The sequence below is a fragment of the Mastigoproctus giganteus genome, chromosome 2 (assembly GCF_048544385.1).
Source record: "Mastigoproctus giganteus isolate SK-2022 chromosome 2, ASM4854438v1, whole genome shotgun sequence".
Classification (NCBI taxonomy): domain Eukaryota; kingdom Metazoa; phylum Arthropoda; class Arachnida; order Uropygi; family Thelyphonidae; genus Mastigoproctus; species Mastigoproctus giganteus.
In genome coordinates this window covers 116,946,895-116,971,865 of record NC_143576.1, presented here as the reverse complement: position 1 = coordinate 116,971,865, position 24,971 = coordinate 116,946,895, and the positions used below count along the sequence as shown (strand labels likewise).

The window sequence follows — 24,971 nt, the reverse complement described above, 5'->3', positions numbered from 1 at the left end:
TAGAGGCATTTGATGCAAGAAAGCAAGCTTATGCAGCATCAGCCAAAAAAAAAAAAAAAAAAAAAAAAAAACCACTCCCACTTCACCCCTCTGTTCGTTAAAAATACCTGTCCAGCTGAGCCTTAAACTTATTTAGGCTATCAACTTCCACGACAAGGGATGGAAGTCTGTTCCACCAACCAACCACTCGCTGGCTAAAGGCAAATTTCCGCACGTCTATCCTACATCTGTCTTTCCTCAATTTGAATTTATGCCCTCTCAGGTGATTATTCTGAGCGAGAGGAAGAATCCCATCAGCATTGAGCATGCTCAAACCATTCAGTGCTTTATACACCTCTATCAGATCACCTCGCTGGTGCCGAGTCTCCAGACACTGTAATTTGCAAATCTTAAGCCTTTCTTCGTAAGAGCACCCCTTTGTTCCATTCACTAATCTTGTTGCCCTTCTCTGTACTCGTTCCAGCAGCTCTACATCCTTCTTGAAATGAGTCCTCCAGGCCTGTATACAGTACTCTAGGTGTGGCCTGACCATTGCCTTATACAAGGGAATAATCACCTCCTTATCCCTGCTAGAAAAATTCCTATATATCATTGACAATACACCATGAGCTACTCTTGCAGCCCGTCTGCACTGCTCAGAGAACTTCATATCTGCCTGCACAACCACCCCCAGGTCCCTTTCATTCTCTACCACTGTCAGTGCAATACCACAGAGTTGATACGTTGCTCTGGGGTTGCTGTTTCCCATGTGTAGTACTTTACATTTGTCAATGTTAAACTTCATTTGCCACCTCTCAGCCCATCTGCTCAACCTTTCCAGATCCTGTTGCAGCAGCATAGTGTCAGTAGTGTCCTTGACAACCCTACCTACCCTTGTATCGTCTGCAAACTTTGACATTAAGCTTGATATACCATCATCAATATCATTTATGAATACAGAAAACAATAATGGACCCAACACTGAGCCTTGAGGGACTCCACTAATAACATTAGTCCACGACGAGCAGTGTCCATTGATTACCACTCTCTGTCTTCTCCCCCTCAGCCACCCCTTTACCCACAGCAGCAATTTGCCTCCAATGTTACACTGCTCCAATTTGTGCAGCAGTCTTCCATGTGCAACAGTATCAAAAGCCTTTCTAAGATCCAAGTATATAATATCAAAGTTATTCCCTGCATCCAGTTCCTTTGTGACTGCATCATAGTATCCAATCAAATTGGTCAGGCAAGACTTCCCCTTAACAAAACCATGCTGTGTCCGAGCTATAACTGAAGTCTTGTCTAGATGATCCTGCAGTGCTTCTTTAACTAGTGCCCCCATTAATTTTCCTGGAACAGAAGTTAAACTCACAGGTCTATAATTGCTTGTGTCAGCTTTTGATCCTCCTTTGTGAATTGGGGTCACATTTGCACATCTCCAGTCTATGGGTACCTCCCCTGAGTCCAAGGAAGCTCTCATAATTATGGCTAAGGGTTTGCTTACTTCCTTTGCTGCCTCCTTTAATATAACTGGATAGATCCCATCCACCCCAGGTGCCTTTCTTGTGTTTATCTTCAACAATTTCTCCTCCACTTTACTCTCAGTTATTACAAGATTCTCTAGCTTACTGCTAGAGTTGAATACACCTCTGGCTTTCCCCTCGCAAAATAACTCCTCATGTGTGAATGTTGATGCAAAATATTCATTTAGTTTGTTAGCTACCTGAGCAGGATCATCAACAGTTGACCCATCGATATCAAGTGGACCAATCTGATTCATCCCCTTGCTTCTAGAGTTTACATAAGTAAAGAACTCTTTGCTGTTTCTCTTTGCATCCCTTGCCAAAGATTTCTCGTAATCTGCCTTCGCCTGCCTAACCTCCTTTGTAACTTGGTTACAGATCAACTTGTATCTATCATAGGCCTCTGTGTCATGTGTTAATTTGTATGTATCCCATGCATGTTTCTTCTCTGCCATATGCCTCATCAGTTCATCTGACATCCATTTAGGCCTAAACCTTGAACAATATTTCTTAGTTGGTATGTAAAGTCTAGTAGCTTCCAAGATAAGTTCTTTGAATGCTTCCCATTTTGCATTTACTTTTGGTAACATCATCAGTTGGTCCCACTGTATAGAATTTAAATACTGTCTCAGTCCATCGTAGTCGCCTTTACGAAAGCAGTAACCCTTCCCTTTACCCCTAAAGGTAGTTACCTCTTTGAGTAAATCCCACTTCAGCACACTGTGATCACTGCCACCTAGTGGTTCATTTATCTGCAGATTCTTAATGCTTATCTGCAGATTCTTAAAGCTTTTGAGATGTCAAGCGCAACACAGGAACTAGTAGTTGTTGGTGACTCTATTGTCAGGGAAACGGGGAACATGCTTTGTAAAAAGGATAGGTGGAACAGGACCAGGGTATGTCTGCCAGGGGCAAAGGTTGATGACGTTGTAGAGCGGATATCATCTTTTAAGGGCACAAAAGGTGATATAGTTGTACACGTTGGCACTAATGATATTAAGAGTAGGAGACCAGCGGAATTACTTAACAAGTACAGCTCACTGTTGAAAAAAAAGCCATCAATTAACATTGAATTTGAAAGTGTCTGCAATTCTGCCCAGACACGATAGGAGGGAGTATATGATGAGAGCCTTGTCGATCAACTCGGCCCTGGAAAAATTGTGCAAGGCTCAAGGGGTAGAATTTTTTTCAGCCTGGACTGTACTTGTTAACAGGAGAGATTGCTTCTACACGGATGGGATACACTTAAATAGAAAGGGTGCAAGAATATTTGCTGATGCTATTGAGGCAGTGTTAGGTGGGTCGGAAAACTGCTAGCTTGGTGGGAGACAAAGACAAATAGATTAACAGTAGCCACTGGCAGAGGTGGAAGAGATTCTTGCACTACTTCTATTGGAATGAGCAGAAGCCTGAAAAACAATATGCAGGATATTTCAGAGACTGCTGGAAGTCATTGCGGTACAAGTAAACACATGGGTTGTGTTAGGGTAGCTAAGAATAGAAACAGGTGCATGTATACTTGCGTGTACACCAATGCTAGGAGTTTAGTAAATAAATTTGATGAATTTGAGGTTTTGCTCAAAACATCAAAGGCAGATATTGTTGGGATATCAGAGACATGGTGTCACACAGATATAAAGAATGCAGAACTGGAATTTGGGGAGTACAACGTCTACAGAAAGGATAGACAGGATAGGAAGGGAGGAGGGGTTATGCTATTAGTTAAAAAACACATAAAATCGAAGGAAGTGAAGCCAGTTGACATCGATGGACAGGGCAGTGTCGAGTCAGTTTGGTGTGACATTAGCATGGGTAAATCAAAATTGAGAGTAGGAATGTGCTTTAGGCCCAATGACTCTGATGAGTATAATAAGATACTGTACAGGGAAATAGAATGGGCCAGTAAATCAGAGAGTCTTATAATGGGGGATTTTAATTTCCCAGATATCGACTGGAATTTCTGGATTGGTCACTCACACACTAGCAAGGCTTTTGTGGATTTATTGGTTGATTGTTTTCTACACCAGCATGTTCGGGAGGCAACTAGAGAGAGTAATACTCTTGATCTCATTATCAGTAGTGATTCTTCATGCATTAAGAATCTGCAGATAAAGGAACCACTAGGTGGCAGTGATCACAGTGTGCTGAAGTGGGATTTACTCAAGGAGGTAACTACCATTAGAGGTAAAGGGAAGGGTTTTTGCTTTCGTAAAGGCGACTATGATGGGCTGAGACAGTATTTAAATTCTATACAGTGGGACCAACTGATGATGTTACCAACAGCAAATTCAAAATGGGAAGCATTCAAGGAACTAATCTTGGGAGCTACCAGGCTTTACATACCAACCAAGAAATATTGTTCAACGTTCAGGCCTAAATGGTTGTCAGATGAACTAATGAGACATATGGCAGAGAAGAAAAATGCATGGGATACATACAAATTAATGGGTGACATGGAAGCCTATGATAGATATAAGTTGGTCTGTAACCAAGTCACAAAGGAGATTAGGCAGGCAAAGGCAGATTATGAGAAATCCTTGGCAAAGGATGCAAAGAAAAACAGAAAAGAGTTCTTTACCTATTTAAACTCAAGAAGGAAAGGGATGAATCAGATTGGTCCACTGGATGTTGATGGTTCAACAGTTGAGGATCCTGCTCAGGTGGCTAACAATCTAAACAAGTCTTTTGCATCTACATTCACACATGAGGAGTTATTCAGGAAGGGGAATGTCGTAGGTGAAGTAAACATTGGCAGTGAACTAGATGATTTTCTAATAACTGAGAGGAAAGTGGAGGAGAAATTGTTGAGGATAAACATAAAAAAGGCACCTGGGGTAGATGGGACCTATCCAGTTATATTAAAGGAGGAAGCAAAGGAAGTAAGCAAACCCCTAGCCATAATTATGAGAGCTTCTTTGGACTCAGGGGAGGTACCCATAGACTGGAGATGTGCAAATGTAACCCCAATTCACAAAGGAGGATCAAAGGCTGACACAAGTAATTATAGACCTGTTAGTTTAACTTCGGTTCCAGGAAAATTAATGGAAGCACTGGTTAAAAAAGCACTGCAGGATCATCTGGACAAGAATTCAGTTATAGCTCAGACACAGCATGGTTTTGTTAAGGGCAGTTCTTATCTGACCAATTTGATTGGATACAATGATGTAGTCACAAAAGAACTGGATGCAAGGAATAACTTTGATATTATATATTAGGATCTTAGAAAGGCTTTTGATACTGTTGCACATGGAAGACTGCTGCAGAAATTGGAGCAGTGTGGAATTGGAGGCAAATTGCTGCTATGGATAAAGGGATGGTTGAGTGGCAGAAGATAGAGAGTGGTAATCAATGGACACTGCTCAACGTGGACTAATGTTATTAGTGGAGTTCCTCAGGGTTCAGTGTTGGATCCGTTGTTGTTTTCGGTGTTTATGAATGATATTGATGATGGGATATCAAGTTTAATGTCCAAGTTTGCAGATGATACAAAGGTTGGCAGGTTTGTTAAGGACACTACTGACGCTATGCTGCTGCAACAGGATCTGGAAAGGTTGAACAGATGGGCTAAGAGGTGGCAAATGAAGTTTAACATTGACAAATGTAAAGTACTACATATGGGAAACAGTAACCCCAGATCAACGTATCAACTCTGTGGTACTACGCTGACAGTGGTAGAGAATGAAAAGGACCTGGGGGTAATTGTGCAGCAGATATGAAGTTCTCTGAGCAGTGTAGACGAGCTGCAAGAGTAGCTCATGGTGTCTTGTCAATGATATACAGGAATTTTTCTCTCAGGGATGAGGAGGTGATTATTCCCTTGTATAAGGCATTGGTCAGGCCACACCTTGAGTACTGTATACAGGTTTGGAGACCTCATTTCAAGAAGGATGTAGAGCTGCTGGAACGAGTGAGAAGGGCAACAAGATTAGTAAATGGAACAAAGGGCTGCTCTTAAGAAGAGAGGCTTAAGTTTTGCAAATTACAGAGTCTGGAGACTAGGCATCAGCGAGGTGATCTGATAGAGGTGTATAAGGCTTTGAATGGCTTGAGCACTCAATGCCGATGGGATTCTTCCTCTTGCTCAGAATAATCACCTGAGAGGGCATAAATTCAAATTGAGGAAGGACGGATGTCGGATAGATGTGCGGAAATTTGCCTTTAGCCAGCGGGCAGTTGGTTTGTGGAATAGACTTCCATCACTTTTTGTTGAAGTTGATAGCCTAAACAAATTTAAGGCTTAGCTGGACAGGTATTTCGAACGAACGGAGGGGTGAAATGGGAGTAGTGGTTGTGCTTTTTTTTTTTTTTGCTGATGCTGAATAAGCTTGCTTTCTTGCATCATATGCCTCTACTAATGCAACTACTTGTGTTTCACTGAACCTTTCCATTGAATTAGTCCATAAATGGGTAACATAAGCCAGAATATCACCAGTGGAGCAACACTGACGGAATCCATACTGGCGATCGTTTGTTTGTTTGTTTGTTTGTTATTTGGTTTTTAGGAGCATTAGCAACTAAGGCCATATTGCTCCGGGATATGCGGTGGTCATTCCCTGACCTTTCCGCATCCTCCGTATTTGGTGGTGACGGGCTCGAACCCCGGTCTAATCAAGAAGCATGTGCTACGCACTGCTGCTCCTTCCCACCTGGCTACGGAGGCGCTGGCAATCATTCATCAGATGGAAGGTTTCTAGGTAGTTTATGAGTTGGCGGTTAATTGATTTCTCCATTACTTTAGAAAGAGTAGAAGTAATTGCAATGGGAGGGATTTGTCACCCTTTTTAGGAACTGGCTGGATATGAGCAAATTTCCGAGCAGAAGGAAAAACAGTTTTGGAATAAGAAAGTGAAAAAAGGCGGCAAAGAAAAGGAGTAAGTTCAGGAGCACAGGTTTTGAGAACAAGTGGAGAAATACCATCTGGACCTGGAGCTTTTTTAGCATCAATATTCATCAAAATCCTTCTGATATTCTTTTGACGGAAGACCACAGGAGGCATTGAATGGAGCGTGTTGGAAATGGTGGGAGGTGTTTTACCAAGATCATTAATGCTGGAAGAAAAATGGGATGCTAGCAGGTCAGCTTTATCCTTGGCTGAAGTGACAACAGAACCATCAGGTTTGGACAGAGGTGGGAGCAGAGATGGGCAAAAGTTGCGGCCAATAGCTTTGGCAAGAGACCAGAATGCTCGACTACCATTAGGGCAAGAAGCAAGTTTTCTACTCTTAGCCTGTTCAAACTCTAGTTTGGACTGATTAATAACTGCTTTACAATTGTTGCGAGCTTTGGTGTAGGTAGAAAATGAAACTGAAGAATTAGAAACAAGCCAATTACGATATGCAACATTCTTCTCTTGATGAACAGCCTTAGCACATTTATTGGAAAACCAAGGTTTAGATAAAGGACAAGATTTTAAAGTGGTGTGTGAGATAAAGGATTCCATTCCTGCAAGAATAATTTCACTGACGCGATCTGAGCAAACGTTGACATCCGAACTTTTGAAACAGTAATCTGACCAAGGAAAAGAAGAAAAGAAGTCTCGCAGGTCATCCCATTTTGCATTCTTGTAATGCCAAACAACACGAGGTTGGGAATAGCCATGAGATAAAGGTTCCATGTGCACTGGGAAAGCAAAATTGAGAGTTTTTTTTTGGTAGTTGTTTGCACATCAGCTTCTGTGGCCATAATGCACCTCCCAAGGTTTTTGCAGTACTTTGATCCAAGCCCAACGCAGGATTCGAACCCACAACCTTTGAGTTGCTAGGCAGGCACTTTAACCACCCAGCTAACCCGGTCAGCAACATTGAGAGTAGGTGTGTGTTATAGGCCTAATGACTCTGATGGGTACAGTGAACAACTGTACAGAAAAAGTGGGAGAGTAAATTAGATTGTCTTATAATGGGGGATTTTAATTTCCCAGATATTGACTGGAACTTGTGGGTTGGTCAGTTCACACTAGCAAGGATTTTGTGGATTTATTGGTGATTGTTTCGATAGTAGCATGTTCGAGAGGCAACTAGAGGGAATAATACACTTTATCTGATTATCAGCAGTGATTCTTCTTGCATTAAGAATCTACAGATAAAGAAATCACTAGGTGGAAGTGACAACAATGTGTTGATGTGGGCTTTACTTAAAATGTAACTACCATCAGAGGTACTGATTGGGCGGGTAAAGCACCTGCCTGGTAGCCCAAAGGTTGTGGGTTCGAATCCCATCTCGGGCTTGGATCAGAGTAAATGCAAAAACTTTGGGAAGTGCATTATGGCCACAGAAGCCGATGTGCCAACAAATAACAAAAAAAAAAAAGAAAAACATCAGATGTAAAGGGAAGGGTTTTTGCTTTCGTAGTGACTCAGACAGTTTTTACCAGCAAATTCTAAATGGGAAGCATTCAAGGAAGTAATCTTGAAAGCTACTAGGCTTGTTGTCCCAACTAAAAATTACTGTTCAAAGTTTAGGCCTAAATGGATGGCAGAGTAACTAATGAGACTCATGGCAGAGGAGAAAACTGCATGGGATGCATATAAATTATCAATTTATATGCATCCCATGCATTTTTTATCAATCACAGTAGACTGTGATTGTTATAAGGTAGTCTGTAATCAAGTTACAAAGGAGGTTAGGAAAGCAAAGGCAGATTATGAGAAATCTTTGGAAAAGGATGGAAAGAAAAACATTAAAGATTTCTTTACTTATGTAAACTCTAGAAGGAAGGGGGTGAATCATATTGATTCACTTAATATCAATGGTTCGACTGTTGAGGATTCTGCTCAAGTAGCTGACAACCTGAATGAGAATTTTGCATCTACATTCACATATGAGGAAGTCTGAAGGGAAGTGGAGGCCGGAAGCTTATCAAACTGTAGCAGGGAGCTACTTTGGACTCGGGGGAGGTCCCCATGGACAAAAGATGTGCAAATGTGTCACCAATTCACAAAAGGGATCAAAGGGGGACACGAGTAATTACAGACCTGTTAGTTTAATTTTTGTTCCAGGGAAAAGAATGGAGTTCCTGGTTAAAGAAGCACTGCAGGATCACCTAGACAATACTGCAGTTATAGTTCAGACACAGCATGGATTTGTTAAGGGGAAGTCTTGTCTGGCAAATTTGATTGGATATTATGATGTGGTCACAAAGGAACTGGATTCAAAAAATTATTTTGATATCATATACTTGGATTTTGGGAAGGCTTTTGATACTGTAGCACATGGAAATCTGCTGTACAAATTGGAGCACTATGGCATTAAGGGCAACTTGCTACAATTGATAAAAGGATGGTCGAGTGGGAGCAGACAGAGAGCAGTAATCAATGGACACTGCTCTTCGTGGACTAATGTTATTAGTGGAGTTCCCCCAGGGTTCGGTGTTAGGCCCATTGTCATTTTCTGTATTTATCAATGATATTGATGATGGTATATCAGGGTTAATGTCTAAGTTTGCAGATGATACAAAGGGTGGTAGGGTTGTTAATGACAGTAATGATAGTACACTACTGCAACAGGATCTAGAAAAGTTGAACAGATAGGCTGAGAGATGGCAACTGAAGTTTAACATTGACAAATGTTAAGTACTGCATATGCTTAGGGGTACCACCAGAGTAACGTAACAACTATGTGAAACTTTAACTCAGGGTAGTAGAGAATGAAGAGGACCTTGGGGCAATTGTGCAATCGGATATGAAGTTTTTTGAGCAAGTACAGACAAGCTCATTGTGTCTTGTCAATGATATACAGAAATTTTGCTAGCAGGGATAAGGAGGTGATTGTCCCCTTGTATGAGGCAATGGTTAGGTGACACCTTGAATACTGCACACAGTTTGGAGGACTCCTTTTAGGAATGATGTAGAGCTGCTGGAACGGGTAATAAGACTGGTGAGCGGAACAAAAGGTTGCTGTTATCAAGAAAGACTTAAGTGTGCAAATTGCAGCTTATGGAGACTAGGCACCTGAGAGGTGATCTAATTGAGGTGTATAAGGCCTTGAATGGTTTGAGCAAGCTGAATGCTGATGGAATTCTTGCTCTTGCTCGGATTACTCACCTGAGTGGACATAAATTCAAATCGAGGAAAGACAATTCTAGAATTGATGTGTGGAAATTTGCCCTTAGCCAGCAGGTGGTTGATAGTTGGAACAGACTTCCATTTGTCTTAGTGGACGTCAAAAACTTAAATAAGTTCAAGGCAGAACTAGACAAGCATTTGGAGTGAATGGGTGGGTGAAATGGGAAGGGTTTTTTTTTTATTTTTTTTTATTTTGGCTGATTCTATATAAGCTTGTTTTCTTGCATCATATACCTCTACTAATGCTAAGCTTGCCCACTACCTACTGATTAATAAATGCATACAAAAAACTCAGCACTGCTATTATCTTTAAAGTATTATAATCAATTCTCAGCTTAGTCTTCCTCTTCTTTCAGGCCAAGCTTCTATTGTGGAAATTTATTAATGTCAGTCTTGGAAAATTCTAAATTTTGTCATTGCATCAGTGGGGCATCTATGAGTTAAACAAAATTTGTCCATAAAGATGCTCCTTCAAAGGTCCAAAAAAGAGGTATGCCACATTTCGAAAAGTATGAACTGTAAGATGTGAGAATACTCTTCCAGCCTATCTCTTACAATTTTGTGAAACTTACCATTTGCATATCAGGATATGCACTCCAGAACTGTGTGCAGGTTATTAGTATTAACATATAGTACAAGGAAGCCATAGGCTTTTGCTGCATTGGCCAAAAAATAAAATAAAATAAATACAAATTATGTGCTTTCCTCCTCACACAGACTTTGAATTTCATCAAACTATCAGCATCAACTACCTGTGGAGGCATCTTTTTTCAGTAATCAACGACTTGCTGGCTAAAGGAAAACTTGCTACAATCTAGTCTAAACCTTTTCCTCTGAAATTTGAATTTATGTCCCCTAGTTCTGGAATTGTGCAGTCAGATATGAAGTTTTCTAAGAAGTGGCAACTGAAGTTTAACATTTACAAATGCAAAGGATTGCATATGGGTAACCCCAGAGAAATGTACCAACTGTGTGGTACTACACTTAGGGTGGTAGAAAATGAAAAAGACCTGAGAGTAATTGTGCAGTCAGATATGAAATTTTCTGAGTAGTGGAGACAGCTGCCAGAGCAGCTCATGGGGTCGTGTCAATGATATTCAAGAATTTTTCTAGCAGAGATAAAGAGGTGATTACCCCAATGGCAATGGTCGGACCACACCTTGAGTACTGCATACAGGTCTGAAGGCCTCATTTTAGGAAGGATGTCGAGCTGCTGATACAAGTACAGAGAAGGGCAACGAGATTGGTGAGAGGAATAAAGAGTTGCTTTTATCAAGAAAGGCATTCTGCAAATTGCAGCATCTGGAGACTAGGCACCTGTGAGGTGATCTGAGATGTATAAGACCTTGAATGTGGAAATTTGCCTTTAGCCAGTGGTTGCTGGAACAAACTTCCATCAGTTGTTGTGGAAGTTGATAGCCTAAATAAATTCAAGGAAGAACTGGGAAAATTTTTGGAATGAATGGATGGGTGAAATGGGAAGTGTGTTTTTTTTTTTTTTTTTTTTTTTGCTGATGCTGTAGAAGCTTGCTTTCTTTCATCTTGTGGCTCTACTAATTTTAATGCTTTATAACAGTGAAATTCCATTTTCATTAATTTTATTAACCCTTCTCAGAGCCTTATAAGCTTCAGTCAGGTCGCCCTAAGGTGCTTTGCTGCCAAGCACACAATGGAAACTTTCCTTTATATGGTCATCCTTTTGCTAATCTCACCATGTGAGTTGCCATCTTTGGATCCCTTCAACAAACTCAATGTCTTTTTTCAGATGTTGTCTCCATACTTGAACACAGTACTCCAAGTGCAGTCTTACAGTTGCCTTATACAGTGGGATTGTAACCCTCCCTATTTGTACAGAATATTGTTCAGTAAATCACTGTCGAGCCCGTCACCACCAAATATGGAGGATGCGGAAAGGTCAAGTAATGACTACCACATATCCCGGAGCAATATGGCCTTAGTTGCTAATGCTCCTAAAAACCAAATAACAAACAAACAACAGTAAATCACTGACAGAACACCATGGGCTTTCCAAGCTACCTGATTACACTGCTCAGAGAACTTCATCTCTACACATATCGTAACTCCAACTCTACCAAAACTATAAGTTAATTTGGGGTTTACTATTCCCCAAGTGTAAGCCCTTGTATTTTGCAACATTAAAAAGTACTTCCACTTTCCTGTCCATTGTTGAAAACCTGTTCAAGTCATCCTGAAGGTTATTAACCACCCTAACAATCCGTATACAGGTCGACCGTCATTAATCTGGCAGTGTTGGGACCTGTGGGGTGCCAGATTAGTGATTTTGCCGGATTATCGGTGGTTATTTTAGCACACACAGTTTACCCAACAGCTAACCACTTCCTCCTCCTACCTTTAACACGTTGACTGCCAAGCCAATTTAAGAAAAAGTTCCCCTGGGGCCAAAAAATATTTAGCAAATAATTTGATTAGTAATTCTAAAATAAATATTGTAATGTCAGTGTTGTCATTTTTTCGCTTATAATATATATAAAAAAAGAGACTTTTTTTTATGTCGCATATATGTGGCTGACATGGCCCAGTAGGTTACTTTATTTCTTGAGAAGCCGTGGCAGCCACATATGTGTGATACTATTACAGCATACATATAAAGGTCATTTGTGATTAGTTTATTGCATGAGCAGTGAGTGCTGCAATAAAACTAATTGCGATAAAATAAACTCTCAAACATCACAATAAGTTTGTCAGTATTGTTAGAGATTTTGTGAAAACAAGTTCGTTAGTGCGCTGTATTATCCATCAAATTGTGTTTTTCCACAAATTTGTACAAGTGTGTTCTAAAAAAAAAAAAAATCTAAAGAGGAATGGCTAAAAGAAAATTACTAAAATAAGAGGAACTGAGTGAAATTGCTGGAGTTTACAATTAAGCAGAGTTAAACTTCTTACAGGACACACCGCTGTTGAGTTTTTTCAGAAATTCAACTTTATCTGTTATGGACAATGTACGGTGTTTGCACTTTACACCATGAGAGGCACTTCCTTTATGCATTGGAACCATGACTGGGGCTAAATGTGAGCAGGTTATAATAATAAATGCAGAAAAACAAGTGGGAATGGCTTGTCAGTGTTTACGAGTTTGCGCCAACAACCAATGCCACCAAAATAGTAGCGGCAGGTCAGTGCGCTGACCTGGGAAATTTGAAATTACGTTCGCGGAAATTGTCCAAATTAGCAGTGGAACCGGATTACCGGTGGCCAGATTAGTGATGGTCAACCTATATCATCTGCAAATTTTGACATCAGTGTTGTTTTATGAAAATCAGAAACAACAGTGCTCCAAAAACCGATCCTTGGGAGACCCCACTTCTGACATTACACCAATCTGAAGAACATCCATTAATCACAGTTCTCTCCCTGTGATCCATCTTAGAATCTTTCCAGTAATCCCAGCATATTCCATCTTATACAGTCACCTGTCATAAGGGACTGGATCAAATGCCTTACTAAAATCGAAATAAGCTATGTCGAAATTATTGCCTATATCCAGCTCATGAGTAACTGTGTCTCAGCATCTGGAGACTAGGCAGGCACCTGCAGATTGATCTGATTGAGGTGTATAAGGCCTTGAATTATTTGAGTGGGCTCAATGCCGATGGGATACTTCTGCTTGCTCAAACTAAGAACCTTGAGGGGTCATAGATTCAAATTGAGGAAAGGCAGTTGTAGAATAGATGTGTGGAAGTTTGCCTTTAGCCAGCAGGTAGTTGATTGCTGGAACAGACTTCCATCTGTTGTTGTGGAAGTTGATAGCTTAAATAAATTTAATGCTGAACTAGACAAACATTTGGAGTGACCGGATAGGTGAAGGTTTTTTTTTTTTTTTTTTTGGCTGATGCTGTATAAGCTTGCTTTCTTGCATCATATGCCTCAACTAATGCTAATGCTAAAATAGCTACCAAGTTAGCTAAACATGATTTTTCCTTAATGAAACTACGTTGTGTGTCCATTACAATGCCTGAAGCAGGACTTTGGTGATAGAAATTTACATATAAATTATCAGATGATTCAGAAGCCTATGATAGATATAAATTAGTTTGCAATCAAGTCACAAAGGAGGTTGGACAAGCTAATGTAGATTTTGGGAAGTCTCTTGCAAAGGATGCAAAGAAAAGCAGCAAAGACTTCTATTCTTATATTAACAGTAGAAGAGATTGAATCACATTGGACGACTTGATATTAATGGGTTAACTGTTGATGATCCTGCTCAGGTTGCTGACATATTGAATAGGTATTTTGCATCTACATTTACATGAGAAATTCTTTAGGGGAAGGAATGCCAGAAGTTTAACAAACTCCAGTGAAGAGCTAAATGACTTTGTAATAACTGAAAGGAAAGTGGAAGAGGAACTGTTGACAATGAACATAAAAAAGGCACCTGGGGCAGATAGGATCTATCCAATTATATTAAAAGATGTGGAAAAGGAGGTAAGCCTTTAGCCATACCTATGAGATCATCTTTAGTGGGAGGTCTCTATGGACTGTATCCCTAATTCATAAAGGGTGATCAAAAGGTGACATTTTTTTTATTACAGACCTGTTAGCTTAACATCTGTCTCAGGAGAAAATAATAGAGTTAGTGGTTAAAGGAATGATGCAGGACTATCTGAATGGGAATGGAACTTTACTGCAGTCATAGCATGGATTTGTTAAGGGGCAGTCTTTTCTAACCAATCTCATAAGTTACTGTGATGTAGTGACCAAGGAACTGGATGCAAAAAATAGTTTTGATATCATATATTTGGATTTCAGGATACTGTTGCACATAAGAGACTGCTGTATAAACTGGAGAAATGTGGCATTAAGGGTAAGGACGATGGATAAAAGGATGGTTAAGTGAAAGTGCAAGCACACTGCCAGGACAGCTTATGGGGTTTTGCCAGTGATATATAGAAACTTTGCTAGCAGGGATAAAGGGATTACTATCCCTTTCTACAAGGCAATAGTTAAGCTGCATTTTGGGTGTTGTATACAGGTCTGGAGGCCTCACTTTAGGAAGGATGTAGATCTGCTGGAATGGATATAGAGAAGGGCAACCAGATTAGGGTGTTCTTACCTAGAAAGGCTTCAGTTCTGCAAACTCCATTTCTGGAGACTAGGAACTTCTTCCTCCTTCTGAGACTACACGTATGAGGGGACATAAATTCAAGCTGAGGAAGGATGGTTGCAAAATAGCTGTGCGGAAGTTTGCCTTCAGCCAGCAGGTGATTGATCGTTAGAACAGGCTTCTGTCTGTTGTTGTGAAAGTGGATGGTTTGAACAAATTAAAGAAAGAAGTAGATAAATTCTTGGAGGGTATGGATGGAAGAAGTGGGTTTTTTTTTTTTTTTTTCTTTTTTTTGGCTGATGCTATATAAGTTTGCTTTCTTGCATCATTTGTTACTACTACATATCATAGTGAAACTCGTCATCTATATCCAGGCAATACTATTAGCATTAGCAAGGGCACATGATGCAAGAAAGCAAACTTATATAGCATCAGCCAAAAAAAAAAAAAATACAGACCCTTCTCATTTCACCCATCCACTTGCTCCAAATGTTTGTCCAGTTCTACCTTGAATGCCTTAACTATTTTCCATTAGCCCTATTATGTCAGCATTAGTTGACCCTGCAGAGCAGATATAATATGATTTAATGTTATATGATAAATATCGGCGCCTCCGTAGCCAGGTGGGCAGGAGCTGCAGTGCGTAGCACACGCTTCTTGATTAGACCGGGATTCGAGCCCGTGACGACCAAATACAGAGGATGTGGAAAGGTCAGGAAATGACCACCGCATATCCCCAGAGCAATATGGCCTTAGTTGCTAATGCTCCTAAAAACCAAATAACAAACAAACATATGATAAATATGCATATTGTAATTTGATTAATGTCAATGCAAGTGAGTAAGGAAACAGATACATTCACAAAAAATATTTTAAACAGTGTATTATTTTATTTAATGATTTTATCTACTTAAACCTACATATGATATAACAAATATTAGTTATCTAATTGAAATTCCACTTAACTCTTTTTTTCTCTCTCTCTCTCTCTCTCTCTCTCTGCAGTAGGCCTCCAGTTGACTAGTGGTTTGACCTAATGACAAGCCTCAGGAAAGATGTTTGGCTCCAAGATGATGCTCATTCATGTTAGGGATCTTCCAACATGGCAGTAGTCTCCATGTACACATGTGGATCTTGCCATAAGAAATGGCTTGAGACACAGAGAAATAAGGGAGAAAAAAAACTGAAGATTTCTCAGTGAAAAACTTTCAAATGGAGTTTAGCTAGTGGCTCATACCACAGGACCAGACTTTCTGTAGGAACTTCCTTCAGCCTCCAGCATACACTGTACAGTGCCATCCTGTGGCTGCAATCCGATGCCAAATTTGAGCTTTACAAGCCACTTCTCTTTCAACCAAATTTCAGGCGAAGTTGACAGGAGCTACCCAAAGCACAGGGGCATAAGAGCTATGCATTTGACATATACACGCACTTTTTCTTTCTGAACCTTCATGCTTCCAGAACTGTGGGATACTTCCATGTCACAGGACTCTGTGCTGTTGTCTTGTTGCATGTTTTCTGCCTGTTGGCTGTTCCCACATTATACGTTACCAAAGTGTGGATACTTTTTTTTTTTTTTTTCTCTCGTTAGGGAAAAATATCAACTATAGGAGTTATTAATTAGCTGGTGATGTACAGAAATACCTATCTTTCACAGAATGGAAGAATCTTGTTCAAGTTTTAAATGTTGGTGCCTTCATTTCTGCATGTGACTCTTAAAGGGCAGGCATTTGCTGTGAAGTAGGTAAAAATTGTTCACTTTTGAAAAGATACACATTCAAAGAACTTTGTTAGAATTCTGTTCTTTTTTTTTTTTTCATAGATCATATATTAAAAAAATTACTAAAATGTGAATCCTAGTTTCACTCAAGTGAAGAAATCATTCTGAAGAATTAGATCATTTGTCTGTGGCAGTCAAGTTCTGTTTTGCACATGTGGCTGTTGTAATGCTGTTACGTGATCACCAAATACACTTTTGCCGCCAGACTGCCCAGACAGACTTGACGGTTAGATAGTTTTTCTTTTTTATTCATGAAAAGCTCTTGAAAAAAAGATAAATCATCAGAAGGAATGGTCCAGTTAACTTAAATGATCGAATTTTTCAGATACAAAAAAAATAATAATAAATAAAAATTTTGAATTATTTATAGCTCCACTTCCATCAAGAAAGGGTTAAAATTTAGATGCCTTGTTGTTTATGAATAAGTGTTGTTTTTCATTATTGTTAGAGAAAAAAATCATAAGAAATATCAAGAAATTTTGACATAATCAGACACTTGCTGCTGATGATTGTTAACAGGTGAATTCAAAGTTGCATTTTTTTGTCAGTTGAATTCAAAGATGTGTATACTGTATTAATTAAAAGTAAATATTTTAACGTAAGAAATGATGGTTAAAATGCTTAGACAGTGGCCCAATAGCTCAGTATTATCAGTAAACAAGAAACATGAACAACGTTACGTTATTTTTACTGGAATTATACGTAAATTGTGTAGGAGCTCTACTTGGCATGGTTCTTAATTCTTTCCACAAATTATAAATATTTCACCTAAAACACCATGAAAAATATATAACATAAATTCAGTCTAAAATGTATGTGAATATTAAGAATAGCAATATATTAAATAATTCATGGATTCTAAATTTTATTCTGTTAATATCCATGGCATGCTGGTTTGATTTTTTTTTTTTATGTTGTTCACTAGATTCTTCCACGCCTACTCGCCAACATATTTTCACACATTGTCATTTGCAAAATCAACTACCTATACATAAACTTTTAATCTACAGTGGACGCTGGAAAGATGGCTACACATATCTTAAGGACAAAAAACAACTAAATTCATGAGAAGTTATTGATATTTTTCCCATCATATTCCATGTTAAATAGCATAATAAAAATTTAATACTTTAAAATTTGAAATATCTCAGTAATTACTTCTCGCATGTATATTAACTGTCTTGCTTTTACTTCTCACAAAAAAATATTTGCGTGTGCACACACACACACACACACACACACACACACACACACACCTGCATACAATTAAAATAAAACAAATATAATAGTTAACCAGAAACCAGAACTCATAAATTTGAAAGCATTAAAAACATACCCAATCATAATTCTCAGATATAGAATTCTTTTTACATAAAAATATGTTTTTGAATTTAAAAAAGCATTATACTTTGAAAGAATTAGAGAAAATTTATTTTTATTCACCATATTCATAAATTTAAAGAAACAATAAAAACTAAAATCTACATTTAATAATAAGTTAAGTGGAAACTGTAACAATGATAAGGCACATTTAGTGTTACTCTTTGTGATAGGTTTTATGCAGGAATACCTTTTATTTTGGACCCCAGTGTGAAGCAGCAGCAGCAGCAGCAGCATGAGATGGACAATAATAACATATGAATGCATGCTTTCCACAGGTTATATATCTCTTAAGCTGAACAATAAAGACATTAACTGCAACTGGCTCAATACACAGAATTTTCCAATTCTTTGTATTGAGCTGGTATCATTTCTAGTTATATTAGAAAATATAACTATAGAAATAATTGTACCATAGGAAAGAAGCAATATATATTACAGCTTGCATTTAAAGAGATTTAGTTATGTTAATTTTTGTTTTCTTTATTATGCTGTTTCATAGCTTCAATAGAGAGTTGCTTTTATAAAGGGGACTATTCTAAACAGTGGGGGAAAAAATTTGAAAGTTAAGCTATACACATGGCAAATATCTATTATTATAATGTATTACAAATTAAAAACTCTAGATATTAAATTTATCTAAACTAGTTGATAATATAATTTTATTAAAAATATTATTTCATTCATAGTCTTAACAAATGCTTAACATAAAACAAAATTAATGTAAATTCTTCTTCACAAATAAAAATAAAATAAAATTTGTTTTTTTATAACATGATCATTTGTCCATTATACGAACCTGATCTAATTACTAAAATTAATCAGTTATTATAAAAAATTCTGCCTTGGAAGAATCCTTCAAATTTTTTACAACTAACATTCAATTACTTTTTAGATTTGCATTTTACTTTGTAAGTTTTATATATATTATGATATGATGTAACTACTTGGACACTCAAGATTTTATATCAGCATATTCTTCAGAGGTATAGAGCCTCTTAATAACCTGGGATTCTTCTGAAAATATTAGCAAACCTAAATTATAAAATATTGAATGTTTTTTAAAACTGATTTGCAAATGAAATGAAAATCCATTATGACTGCCATTGCATTAGGGCATATATAGGAAATAATCATGTATTTTCTGTGTTAAGCATAGAAATGGAATTATTTATTTAATTATTTTTGTATTTGTTCCTTGTTATGAAATTCCAAACTTACCAAAGTGATTATAATCCTCCAGAGTTGAAAATGTACTCAAATCAACAACAGATTTCACTAATGTATATTCGGCATTACAGAATTACCAAACTCCTTAAACCTAATTTTTTTCATAACTGATCACTGAAATAAAAACAATATAAAACTGTTCTTACGTTGTACACTTGATTTGGATTTGTAAGCTTTATTTCTTAAGTTAGATAATGTTAGTTTTATCCTGAAGCAAAGTCTTAACAACACACAATCAAATGCATTTAAACACACGTGTATATTTTATAATTGCAGATTGTTAGATATGTTCACAAATTTCAGTAATATAATTTCTCTCTCTCTTTCTCTCTCTCTCTCTCTGTCACACACACACACACACACACACACACACACACACACACACACACACACACACACACACACACACACACACACACACTTTTGATAAACTGCATGGAATATATTAAAATCATTCATCACAATACATTAGATGTGAATATATTTTCATGATGTACTCATCTTTCATTTAAACACTACCAAGTGAAAATCACATACTAAATACAACAGGTAAAGATCAAACACTAGAAGATAACTGCATGCCCTTTGTTGTATATGTATGTGACTTTTATCTCATTTTATTCTGAAGGAAATGAGCACACCTTGGAAGTACACTCATATATCTTGTATTGTAGTTTGGTAAGTTTATTTTAATAAATAAACAGTTTTGTTAAAAGATCTTTGTGTTTTGTGATTACTTATTCAACTGTCTCTCTCAGCTAAATTTTTCTCAATGAGTGTACTGAAGGAATTCTTTGTTCAATATGCTAGATAATGTTAGTTTATTAATCAGTAATAGTGAATTATTTATCCTCAAATATGTAATGCTTTAAGTTATTTAATTATTTTCTTGCCTATTACTGTAACTGATAATTTTAGATTTTTTTCCCATTTTTATTTTTGCATGTTGATATATGTAATAATTAGTAATACACTATTTACTAATTATTACATAAACATGAACAAAATTCATTTAAAAATATGAATGCATCTGATAATATAATTATACATTATAATATACAATTTAAATTGTTTTATTGTTTATGTAAAATGCAGAAAAACTAAACTCAATTAGTATTAATAATTTTATTATGTTTAAGACAACATGCTAAAACAAGCTTACTGTTTTTGGTTTCTTGTTTGTAGGTGACATATAATGTTCCATTATAAAAACAGTTTATTATTTTAAATGCTATAAAGAAACAAAAAACTTAAGACAATACACATACAAAAAAATAAATACTTACATTCCACTAAGAATATTGTTTTTGGAATGGGAAAATTTGTGACAATGCACATGGGTGGCAAATATTTTGTGTGTCAACAATATCTTGTCTGTTTATATCCATATTTCTTTGTTTGTTTCTTTACCCCATTTCCTTTACTATACTAATTCTGACTTTTCAAAAACCAACATATATTCGGATACAAATCGGAATACGGCGAAAGTCCATTATTGCAAGGGCAGTTTGTAAAGCGAAGTTCATTGTGATGAACATTATTAACTACTCTCCTGACTTTGCCATACATGGTAGAGGCAGATGCAATAACCAATTTATTTGCCCACATCTGGTATATGTTGCATGTTTCAAAGTCTGTTTTGTTTTGAATGCAGATATTTACTAAACTACCAAAGCATTATATAATTTGCTGTAAAACAACATAGTGTAGAACCTGGATAAGAAATTCTCACATAAGAAGTTTTCCCCTGTACTACGTTTGGTTTCTTAAGTCCCAATTTCAATTCTGTATGTTGTAATGTATTATTTTTCCACGTAAGAAGTGTCCCGGGTAAAAGGTTTTCCCGCATAAAAGGTTCATGGTAAAGAATACACACTGTATTATTATGATGACGTTTTCCCACTTAATACATTTTTTTAAATATGGAAATTATTTATTTTTAATGTTAAAAAATATTAAACAAAATAAACATTTAAGCATCATTTTAGTTCATAGTAAACCACTGAAGTGAAATGGCATCGTTTTTATTATATCTCATATTGTGAATGCCTTCACAACAAGTTGCCCTGATATTACACTACATCCAATAAGCAATGCTTTGCCATTGGAGAAAACAAATGTTACTTATTCTCAGCAGATACCGCCTCCAGGGGTTGTGAGATGGTATCCACCGACAATCCATTGCCAAAGTGTTGCTTATTTGAGACTCCATTATCAGAGCTTTGCTTATTCGAGGTAATTCAATATCAGGGCAACTCATTGTGAAGGCACTCATAATATGAGATATATAACAGAAATGATGCCATTTCGTCTAATTCGGTGGTTTACCATGAACTAAAATAATGCTTGGCACTAACTGGTTCGATTAGTGAATTTTCCAAAGTCTGAGGCTTTCAGTGCTAAAACATTTTTAGTAGAATTGTTTTGATATAATGGAAGTGATATATTGCAATTGTTTTCATTGATATCTATAATTGGATACATAGACAGCGTTAAGTTTGGATGGTTCAGAATTACTTAGTGGATTTTTGCTGTGTCTTATTGTCATTTTGATCTTTTAGATATGTTGAAACTCCAAAGGAGCTTATTCTTCCAACTTGGTAATGACTTTAATGAACAGAGTGTTAAGCAATTAGAAATTCTCAGTATAAAAATGGTTGTCATAGGCAGAGAAACCATTATATTTATAAATTCTGAACTAGTACTTAAAAATGATCTTTAACTTATGTATGTGTATCTTTTCATGTTTTTTTTTTTTTTGTGTAGTTAATATTTCATACCCTTCTAAGAAATTTTTCCACATAAGGAGTTCTAAACCTCCAGTCCCTTGGAAAACTTCTTATCTGGGTTCTACTGTAGTTTTTTTTTTGTTTTTTTTTTTATATAATTGTAATTTGGCTACTGAACAATAGACATCTCTACTTTCTTCAATTCAACATCAACATGCATATTATATTTCACATAAATGCTTAGTGAAGATTTCTTTGACCAGCATTGGGATTTTTGCTTTTATTATTTTGTTACTGCCAAATATTACAAGAAAAAAAAAATTGTTTGCTTTTCTGAGGGTAGGTGTAACTATTTTATTTTAGCATTAATAGAGGCATATGATGCAAGAAAGCAAGCTAATAGAGCATCAGGCAAAAAAAAAAAAACCTCCCCATTTCAACCATCCATTCCCTCCAAAAGCCTGTCTGGTTCTTCCTTGAATTTCAATACAATACATTTCTATGCTTAACACTATTTATTTAAGCTATCAATTCCCACAAAGACAGATGGAAGTTTGTTCCAGCAATCAATCACCTGCTGGCTAAGGGCAAATTTCTGCACATCTTTTTTTTTTTTTTTTTTTTTTTATAAAACCCCAAACATGAGAGGTATTAGAACCTATAGTACTTAGTACCATGCTTGGGCTGGAAGTTAAGAAGACAAAAGAAGATATTTGTTGATATTACACTTGAACTTCTGTAGACTAATTTTCAGGAAATACGTACGAAGGAAGGTTGTTCCAGAAAACGGCAGTTGAATGAATAAACAAGGAATATGAAAAGTTGGTTTTGTGAGTTTGAAGTTGGACAGTAAATGGATGTTGGTCGGTGGCAGCACGTGTTTGGACTGTTTTGAAAAAGACAGCGGGAATTATAGAAACTAATTCAGAAGAACAGTGCTCACAGAAGTATCTGTAGAAAAGGCAGGCAGTAGAAACAGTACATCTATGAGACAGCGAGTGGAGAGACTTGGTTAGAGATGAATCATTAATTAACCAAACCACCCTCTTCTGAATGGAATCTAGAAGCCTGAGAGAGGTTTTTGGGGTACATCCCTAGATGTGGGAACAATATTCCATGGTAGGGCGGATTTGCAATTTGTACAGAGTGAACAGCTGTTTGGAAGAAAAGTAACGCTGAGAGCAAAGGAGAAAACCAAGCTTTTTAGATGCAGAGGAATCAATATTTGCGATGTGCTTCTGCCAAGAGAGAGAATAGAAGTCGGGGTAATCCCCAAAAGAGATATATCATCTTGCCTAGAAATCGAAGTGTCACCAAAAATAAGCATAGGAGCAGAAGAATCCTTTTTGCGAGAGATAAGACAAGGCTGAGTTTCAGGATTGAAATCAACTAAGTTGTCTTTGCCCATTGGAGAATTACCTGGAGATCGGCATTTAAGGAATTGGTAGTGGATATTCGAGAAGTTGAAGCTAATTGAGCAGGGGATTTCTCAAACTGGAAAGTGGAATGTAATGTGCTATCATTGGCAAAATTATGCATAGGATTTCCAGTCAATGGAAGAAGGTCATTAATATACAAGAAGAAAGGAATGGAGGTAAGAACTGAACCTTTGGGGACACCAGCATTAGTGGAGAAGTTAGAAGACAGAGAGCCACCTACAATCGCCCTAAGTAAGCGATCAGAGAGAAAACTGGAAAATCATTTACAAAAAAACAGTTGGCAAACCATAAGATGGAAGCTTGTTAAGAAGACCTTTATGCCAAACATGATCAAAAGCCTTTGATATGTCAAGAGCAACTGCTTGTGTTTCACTGAACTTTTCCATTGAATTTGTCCATAAATGGGTAACATAAGCCAAAATATCACTAGTGGATCGACACTGACAGAAACAATACTGGCGATTATTGATCAAAAGGAAGGTTTATAGGTAGTTTAAGAGTTGGCGGTTCCGGGATTTATTTCTCCATTACTTTAAAAGAGTAGAAATAATTGCAATGGGATGGATAATTGAATGGGAGGGATTTGTCACCTTTTTGGGAACTGGCTGGATATAAGCAAATTTCCAAGCATAAGGAAAAAACACCTTTGGAATAAGAAAGTGAAAAAAAGGCGGCAAAGAACAGAACTAAGTTCAGGAGTACACATTTTGAGAACAATTGGAGAAATACCATCAGGACCAGAAATCCTTCTGACATCCTTTTGATGGAAGACCACAGGAAGCATTGAATGGAGCATGTTGGGAATGGTGGGAAGTGTTTTACCAAGATCATGAATACATGAGTTGGAAGAAAAATGGAATTCTAGCAGGTCAGCTTTATCATTGGCTGAAGTGACAACAGAACCATCTGGTTTTGACAGAGGTGGGAGATGGGCAAAAGTTGCAGTCAATAGCTTTGGCAAGAGATTAGATGCTTGGCTACCATTAGGGTAAGAAGCAAGTTTTATACTCTTAGCCTGTTCAAAATCTAAGTTGGACTGATTGATAACTGCTTTACAATTGTTGCAAGCTTTGGTTTGGCAGAAAATGAAACTGAAGAATTGGAAACAAGCCAATTACGATATGCAACATTCTTCTCTTGAACAGCCTTAGCACATTTTTTGGAAAACCGAGTTTTAGACAAAGGACGAGATTTTAAAGTGGAGTGTAGAATAAAGGATTTCATTCCTACAAGAATAATTTCCCTGACACTATCTGAGCAAACACTGACATCAGAAGTTTTGAAACAGTAATCTGACCAAGGAAAAGAAGAAAGGAAATCTTGCAGGTCATCTCATTTTTCATTCTTGTAATGCCAAACAACATGAGGTTGAGAATAGCCATGAGATAAAGGCTTCATTGGAGAAGAGACACTCACCAAGTTGTGATCTGAGGTGCGTAAAGGACCACTCACTTTGACCGTGTACTTAGAAGTGTTATTTGAGAGAAAAAGATCAAGTGTGTTGGCTGTATGGTTAGGATTGTCCACTATTCTTGTAGTTAATTGAACAATTTGTGCGAGATCGTTAGTAATTGCAAAAGCCTGAGCATCTCGTCCAGCTGGGTCAGTGTGACTAGAAAACGGAAGCCAGCTGGAATTGTGAACATTAAAATCACGAAGGAAAATTACCTCACTGTTAGGAAACCTGGACTGGAGAAAGTCAAGTTGCAAAGGGAGGAAGTCAAAGAATTCCAAGTGATTAGTGGAGTTGGGAGAACGTTAGAGACAA

General features: G+C 37.3%; 1 protein-coding gene across 4 annotated transcripts in view; it reads left to right on the top strand.

Moving 5' to 3' along the window:
* Positions 1–16,367, top strand: part of LOC150089519 (glucose transporter type 1-like) — a 1,237,972-nt gene extending 1,221,605 nt beyond the window's left edge. For all 4 annotated transcript variants that reach the window (XM_090368637.1, XM_090368634.1, XM_090368635.1 and 1 more), the window contains one exon: positions 15,651–16,367. The gene's annotated coding sequence lies outside the window, so the exon portion shown is untranslated. The remainder of the gene's footprint in view (positions 1–15,650) is intronic.
* Positions 16,368–24,971: the final 8,604 nt, after the last annotated feature.